Here is an 8,748-nt window from a genome sequence, read left to right on the forward strand (position 1 = left end):
GCGGGAGCGCTGCCGCGCTCCCAAGTGGCGCACTGTAGCAGTGCGCCACCGGGCCGGCCCGACTGGAAACTTTTAACTTAATACTCAGAAAGCAATATATGTCACTTATAAATTAAGGAACAGATTTAGTATGTATGATCTAAATTTACTCCAGTGGATTTTAAAAATGTCCCCACCCTTTCCAGATTTCTAGCTGTGGACTGTAGAACTCACTCTGGGTCAGAGGAGAAGCCTTTCTCCTTTGAGATTTAACACTGGCCTTCTAAACAAGAACACTGCTATACAGCAGCAGACAGGTGGCTACCTTCAAGGTTGCCGTAACTCCTAAAAAAAAATCTTGATCCAATAAGTACTAACTCTCTAGCTGATGATACTTTTACAGGGAATAAAGGGGCATGAGACTGAGACTCAAAGGTGAATTGAGTATTGAATTTTCAGTGCTACATTACATGCTGGGACTATTTTGTTTGGGCTCAAATCTTTACTGTAGGAACTCCTAACTGATTTTATAACATGCAGCAAAAGTAAAGTTGACCCTTCAAGAAGACAGGTTTGAACCGTGCAAGTCCACTTATTCTCAGATTTTTTCCAACCCACCAAGGATTGAAAATAGAGTACTTACTGGATGTGGAACTTGTGTATAGGGAGGGCAAACTTTTCATATATCCAGATTTGGCAGGGCCAGCAGCGGGACTTGAATATCCACAGATTTTCATATGTGTTGGGGGTCTTGGAATCAATCCCCTGAATATACTGAGGGATGACTGTAGTTTGACACCATAACTTTTACCTGGTTTGCAACTTTTTAGGAGCTTGAAATATATGTGAANCTTTTTGAAGCACCCTTATATATTTATGCTTTTTAACTTTTTAACTGACATTGCTTTGTCTTTTATTTTATTAATGATTACTTAAAATTCTAGAATAGGTTTAGTTTTTAGAAATAATGTGGTCTTTACATTTTTGTAGGTTGCAGAATAGCAGTCTTTTCCCCCATTTTCTTTCTTTTTTTTTTTTTTCCTGTGTTAAACAATAACATTGTTTCTCTGGTGGAGTGCAGGCTGGTACTGATACCTTTCCACCATTTGCCTGCTTTGTTCACCTTAACTAAATGTTGGCAGGTGCAGCTACTCTTGTAAGTTGAGTTACTGCTTAATTGAATTTCAGTGAATTATCATGATCTGAGAAATAAATTAGTAGAGTCAAGAATAACTAATTAAACCATCCACTTACTGCCATGAAGGGAAATAAAGAGTAAGAAGGATGACAGTAGCTAATAATACAGTATACAGAAAAATAGGAACTTATGGACTTGATCTCATCTGCATCTTCTGAATATGTGTTTGACAGGTCCTCTTTGTCAGTAACTGTCTTTATCATGGCACTGAGAGTAGCACCAGGGAAGGATGATAGCTGATTTCTATACTTCTGAAATATGAGGAAGTAATAGTGAAGAAATACGTGGTAATTATGGTGAAAAGGAAGAAGAAATCCTATTCTGGACCCACTTACCCAAGATTCTATGGAAGAATACTCTTGCGTAAGTGCTGCCTGGTAGTTCCACAGCTTCTCTCTCATAAGGCCTTCCGTGAGCCATCCCACCCGCACCCTTCAGCAAAAACCTGCTTTATCAGTACAGATTCCAAAGTGTGTTTAAGGGCTAACTGTAAATCCCATGATCTCTTTGAATCTTTTCCTTACTTATCCCATGGTGATATTTTCCTTCTGAATTATTGCAGTATTTACTGCCTGTCTGCACAAGACTGGATAGGGGAAAAGAAATTTTTCCTTGGTGCCAGGTATTATATGAAGTCACATTTGTTCTTCACAGCCTTCCTGTGGTGTAAGTACAGCTGCTTCATTTTACAGATGAGAAATTTGGCCAGAGAAACACAGATAATAGTTGGAGGAGAAACAAATGACATGATGTCGGCAATTTCTACAGCACCTGATTCAGAGCTAGTCAGAGGCTTGTACGGTATGGAGACATAGCAGATTCTGACTCTTAATCCAGCAACTCCCTGATCACGGATCTGCATCTTTTATGCCCTACTGCATAATGGCAGTTATATGGCTCTCTGTATTCATGGTATTTGCCAGGGTTTGGTAATTCCTGTTATACCAGTAGTACATTTCCAATGGTCAGGGAATCTGTAAGTGACAGAGGCACTCAAGGAGATCCATTAAAAACCAGTTGTGAGCTCTCTGCTTCTGCCCATTCCAAACAGCCGCGTTCTCTCGCGCAGTGCCAGCTGCATCCCTGAGACACGGTGGTGAAAGTCGGAGTAAATGGATTTGGCCATATTGGGCGCCTGGTCACCAGGGCTGCTTTTAACTCTGGCAAGGTGGATATTGTCACCATCAGTGACCCGTTCATTGACCTCAACTACATGGTCTACATGTTCCAGTATGATTCCACCCATGGCAAGTTCCATGGCACTGTCAAGGCAGAGAACGGGAAGCTTGTCATCAGTGGGAATGCCATCACCATCTTCCAGGAGTGAGATCCTGCCAACATCAAATGGGTTGGTGCTGGTGCTGAGTATGTCGTGGAGTCCACTGGTGTCTTCATGACTTTGGAGAAGGCTGGGGCTCACTTGAAGGGTGGAGCCAAAAGGGTCATCATCTCTGCCCCTTCTGCTGACGCCCCCATGTTCGTGATGGGTGTGAATCATGAGAGCTATGAAAACACCCACACGATCATCAGAAATGCCTCCTGCACCACCAACTGTTTAGCCCCCCTGGCCAAGGTTATCCATGACAACTTTGGCATTATGGAGAGACTCATGACCACAGTCCACACCGTCACTGCCACCCAGAAGACGGTGGATGGCACCTCTGGGAAACTGTGGCGCAGCGGCCAGGGACTCTACAGAACATCATTCCTGCGTCTCCTGGCGCTGCCAAGGCCATGGGCAAGGTCATTCTTCAGCTGAATGGGAAGCTCACTGGAATGGCCTTCCGTGTCCCCACTCCCAATGTGTCAGTTGTGGATCTGACCTGCTGTCTGGAGAAAGCTGCCAAGTATGAAGACATCAAGAGGGTGGTGAGGAAGGCATCGGAGGGCCCACTGAAGGGCATCTTGGGTTACACTGAGGACCAAGTAGTCTCCACCGACTTCAACAGTGATGCACACTCTTCCACCTTCGATGCTGGGGCTGGCATTGCCCTCAATGACCACTTTGTCAAGCTCATTTCCTGGTATGACAATGAATATCGCTACAGCAACAGGCTGCCAAGGAGTAAGAGCCCCCAGGACCACCAGCCCCGGTGAGAACACAAGAGGAAGAGAGAGGCCCTCAGCTGCTGGGGAGTCCCTGTCCCAACTCAGTCCCCCAACACACTGAGAATGTCCGCTCTTTGGCACAGTTTCCATCCCAGACCCCCTAAAGAAGGGGAGGGGCCTAGGGAGCCCTGCCTTTTCATGTACCATCAACAAAAGTCCCTTGTACACAGCCAAAAAAAAAAACAGTTGTGAATCTACACAAGTTGTGACTTAAATACCTTAACCCTAATTCTGAGCCTTGGTTTTCACATCTGTAAAATGGGAGTGATACGAGTAACTACCTCAGAAGGTTGTTGTGAGGACAAAATGAAGTAATGAATGTTAAGTTCCCAGCATAAAGGAAGTACACAATAAATGCTAGCTGTTATCATTGTCATCATGCTTTTGTCTTTGGAAATAAAAAGTTTTCAGCCTTCATCATCTCTCGGGGTTGATGAGATCTATAAATATGCTACCCTATTTATGACACAGTTATTCCTTATCTCTGTCCAGTATCTAAGGGTTTGTCTTACTCTAGTTTCTGTAGATTGTTAAACACATCCTGGTTCACCTGTCCTTACCTCTCGTGGTTATATGTGTTTAATGAGTGCTTGACTTGGGTCAGCCATAAAACAGAGGGTCACACAATTTAGAGAGCCTTTGCTAGCAGGGGATGATGGGGTTGCTAAGGAATAGACTTTCATATTTTCCACATTTGTTAAGAGTACAGACTATTTTTTTTGGCCTTTAGTATGATACATATCTTTTATTTTTTTAAAACTATCAGACCCAGAGATTCAGGCCTTAGTTGTATATTCACTTTCCCTCTGAAAAAATAATTTTAAAAATTGGAACACATGAATTATATTTTGTTACTTAGGGTTCAACACTTGATTAAATGACTGTGTGCATAGTAATGAGAGAACGATTTATAACCTGATTAAGATTTTTGCTTAAAAGCAGAATTGTGCATTTCTGATATGTGTAAATGTCTTGCTTCTCTATAGCAACCATGTGCATGTGTACTTGTTTTTGTCTGTTTTGTGTTTTGGGGGCTTTGTGTGTTGTGACCTGTTCTGATGGTTTTTCAAAAACATTAAACATGTGGATTCCTTTTAGCTTTCCAGTTTTGCCGCCTCTGATCTGGTTGAGGAGTTGTCTTTTTAACAAACTGAAACACTATCTTTGAAGATTACGGTGTCGTTTTTATCCTATGTCAGGGCCTCATTTCTTTCTTCATTTAAGCCAGACACCTTATGAAGACTTAAGCTTCTGTGTCTACATATCATTAATAATTAGGCCTCTAAAGGTCTTTGTAGGAGGCTTTGCCAGAGCATGTCCCTTACAGTGCTCAGTGCTTGATATGTCTTGGAAGTCTGTCAGTGCTCTGAACATTGTAGTATAAGGGGATCAAGTCAAATAAAGAAGTCGATCCAGAAGTTATGCTGGTTTTTACATTATATGTGTGTTCTTTTTGTTGTTCTAGTATTTTTTTTTTTTTTCTGGTTATAAAAGTAGTGCATGAAGAGCATTGGATTTGGTGAGAATGTTTTGAGCCCTGGCTCTATAACATACCACCTGCAGGATCTAGACCAGTCACCTCTCAGAAATGCCACTTCCTCATCTGGGAAACAGGATAAAGGGTTCTGTCTTTCTCACTCTATACATGGCAGTGCAGAGCAAATGAGATAACAGAGGGGAAACACTTGGTAAATTGGAAAGTGCTGACAAATGGAAGGGGTTAGTGTCACCACCCTCAGCTGAAGTAGCTCCAAAGTCTGACCTCCTGCCCCTCCCCTAACCGCTAAATACACACACAAATGGAATGCGACTTATAGTCTTGGTTTGATGGAGTGTGGGAGGGGCCTATATATGTGTTCTTTCTAATCATAAAGTCATGTCCCATTTGTCATCTCTAGTCTGAGCAAATGCTCCAACAGTTCGGGTTGGGCCTTTAAGTTTGTCATACTGTTTACCTACTCAGTCATGCTTTAGACTCATTCCAGAATACTGGTGAGGCCATTTTGGATCCTCCAAGCCTGTGGAGGAAGCCATTTTTATGGGTTGTAGAGATGCTAGTTTGTTTCCTGCCGTGCTCCCAAGATTCCTTTTTCTTTCTACCTCACACCTGTGAAAAGATGGTGGTAGCCTTGGTTGTCAGTGGCTGGAGATAAACTGCAAGATTCTGTTGGCTAGGGATAGGAAGAATTGAAATTCTTCTGTGGAAATCTCTTTTGAGATAAAGACTGTCAGGAAAGCAACCCAGAAACTCCTCAAGTAGCTAATGAGCAGTGTCATTTACTTGGTAGCCACCCTAATGGAAAGACTGAGGGTGATTGCTTTCTTGTTTCTTAGTCTAGACATGTCTGTGAGGTGCAGGAAGGAAGGATGTGAAAGTATCTGAAAATATACTGTTTCCCTATAATCTCAAATTTGAAACCCCATGGTGTGTGGCATAAAGAGGTTTAATAATTAGTTTCTGGTTAGACCACATTTCGGATTATGTATAATAAACATGGCTTATTTTTATTTATTTTTGAGTATATGGTTTGGCGACTAAATTTTTTTTTTTTTTTTAAAGATGACCGGTAACCCCTTAACCCTTGACTTGGTGTTGTCAGCACCACGCTCAGCCAGTGAGCGAACTGGCCATCCTATATGGGATCCGAACCCAGGGCCTTGGTGTTATCAGCACCGCACTCTCCCGAGTGAGCCACGGGCCGGCCCTGGCGACTAATTTTTTAATTCAATTTTTAAAATACATATTTAGCACTAGGTATATATTAATTATACTAAGTCTTATGGATGATACCAAAAAGTGCCATTCCACGTCTTCAAGAAACTAAGTACCCCAACAGTGAGACATGATTAGTTCTAGTCTTATCTTGGCTAGTGATTGCCTCTGTTCTTGGGTAGAGCTAAATGATTCAGGCACAGACAAATGAAGTGTCATACTTGGGTTCAAGAAGTGATTTGGCAGCGTATGCCTCTTGCAGAGTTTCTTCCTGATACTATCATGAACATAAAGTTTTCTTCATAAAGTTTCATTTGAATATGTACTTGTTTCATTTGTACATGGTGTCAGTCCTAGAATAATTAGACACAAGTGTGAAGCACATGTCATAGTCCTGATTAGTAAAATGGGTATGAGCTACACGAAAAATTAAGTTTGGGAGAACTTGGAAAATGTGACTGATTATCCTCTCATAGGCAGTAAGCTTTCCTGTCTGAATTTGCTTTTGTCTGTTTTTGTGAAATTGGTTTAACCTGTGATTAGTTCAGGCTTTTGAACTTTATCTCATAATCTCACATTAACTTTCACTTAACTTTTCCCATTTGCTCAGCCAGATGGGAATCTTTGGCCTCTGAACCCCACTAGAGTCTTATTGATGAACTTCTAATGGCATTTGTTATGTCTCAGGTCAGGGTGGTGGTTTATGTGTTCCCTCTGTCTTCCTTCCTTAGCTTCATCTCTCCAATTCCTTACACTTAATTTTAAACCATAGGCTGTGTCTGACTTTCCTTGACATATGACAGTGTCGAGCAAGGAGGCTTGCTCACCATAGGTGCTTAGTATTTGCTGAATTCAAGTTAACTATCTTAGAACAAATGAAAATCAGTTAAATGTTGGGCTTGCTGTGTACTTACAGAAATATATTGTCCAGGGGCCAGCCCGTGGCTCACTTGGGAGAGTGTGGTGCTGATAACACCAAGGCCAAGGGTTAAGATCTCCTTACAGGTCACCTTAAAAAATAAAAAAGAAAGAAATATATTGTCCAATCAGGTCTGTCTAAATGGCTACGAAATAAATGGCAAACTCAGTAAGTTGAGAGAATAGCTATGAATTGGGAAATGGGGTTTTGCTTGAAATTGCATTATTTACTTCACATATATTCTGTAATCTTGGTTGATATTTATTGATGCACACACTGGCAGCAGCCCCAGCAGTGCATTTATTTTTAACTTTCTTAGTGAAATCTGGGTTGGAAACTTACATTACAAAATCAACAGCTGAAATTGAGCATTTGGATTGCCTAAAATTGAAAAATTAAAATATGAAGGGAGTATGAGCCTTGTAGAAACTGCTGTGTCTTTGCCAAGTATTAACTCTGGTTTAATGTAGTATGTACCTATCTCATCTTCATCCCAACACATTTTTAAATAGGAAGACATATATGTAAAGATGACGTGTCTCATGAATTGGATTCTTTTTTTTTTCTTTAATTCTCTTTTATATTTTATATATTTGTCACAGATTCAAGAAACTAGTTCTTGTGGATAACATGGGCTGATTTTTCACCCTTCCAGTTAAGCACACTGCGGTTTGTTTAGTTATGTTGTGTGGCTCCAGTATACATTATTCCCCCTTAGGCCTCATTCACATACCTTAGAGTAACCTAATACATGTTGTTAAATTAAAAACATGATTTGGGCTTGGGAGTTTCATCTACAGTTAGAAACATGAAATGTAAGGAATTTGGTGAATATACAAACTATTTAAACATGGTTTTGGAAACATTTTATGACAAACTAGTTGTTGCTATATTACAGATGAAATTTAAATTATGTAGAGATGAACCATAATTTTGAGTTAGCCTCATCTTACAGAACTTCTTATTGTTCTTTTTGTGGCCATCCAGTCTTTACCTTCTTTTCAAATTTGTCCTTTTAAATTTTCATGAATTAATCTATATAAAACTCATTTATCGGCAAAATAATTTTATTAACTCCTAGATTAGGAAAGAGTTAATCTCAGCCATTTTGCCTTAGATGAGGAAATGTTAGGTTTGGGCTAGATTGAAGTTCGTATGAAATATCTTAATTCAGATGTTGGCTTTATTTGCTTTGGGGTTATTTTTTAACCAATGAAGAGGAAAGAATCAGAAACATTTGTTTAAGGCCAAAGAGGAAGCTTTGCCTTGCCTCTGGCTATGAGCCTCCTGAAGACTGGGCAGAGAAGCTGGAATTCTTTGGGTTCTATGGATCATAGAACATCGTTCTGAATGTGTAGTCCCAAATATTTGTCCCATTGACAGTTTTCACATTTTGAGGGTTACACAATTCTTCACAAGAATGTTTCTGATAACTCTGAAGAGTTGGTCATATTTTACTTTGCGTGTATACCTTTGGATTGCTTTTAGGAAAAATTAAATATGGATGGGACTAAAGTTATAAAGATGTTAATTCAGCTTTTAGTTTGATTTTGTTTAGCTTGATTTATTAAGAACCAAAAAAAAAAAAAAAAGAAAAATGTTTAGACTGTTTATAGTCAGAGAAGAATGAATATTTGCAATAGTACCCAGATAATTCAGAGCAAAGTAAATCTTTTGTCCTAAAATACTCAGCTGAAGGTAAAAACTTTGTTTCATAGAGCCAATCTTTAAAGCATATTAGGTTTCTTTCCCTGATTATAAAATAATATAAAATTTTGAAAATAAAGAGGTGTACACAAAAGAATATAAAAATTAGTCTTAGTCCTACTA

At 39.9% G+C, this 8,748-nt stretch overlaps 1 protein-coding gene and 1 pseudogene across 2 annotated transcripts in view; both read left to right on the forward strand.

Annotated features, from left to right (window-relative positions):
- Nucleotides 1-8,748, forward strand: part of PITPNB (phosphatidylinositol transfer protein, beta) — a 64,928-nt gene that overhangs the window by 45,494 nt on the left and 10,686 nt on the right. The gene's annotated exons all lie outside the window — the stretch shown is intronic.
- On the forward strand, nucleotides 1,927-3,471 carry LOC103588298 (annotated as a pseudogene).

Source organism: Galeopterus variegatus, unplaced genomic scaffold, assembly GCF_000696425.1.
Source record: "Galeopterus variegatus unplaced genomic scaffold, G_variegatus-3.0.2 Scaffold547, whole genome shotgun sequence".
Classification (NCBI taxonomy): domain Eukaryota; kingdom Metazoa; phylum Chordata; class Mammalia; order Dermoptera; family Cynocephalidae; genus Galeopterus; species Galeopterus variegatus.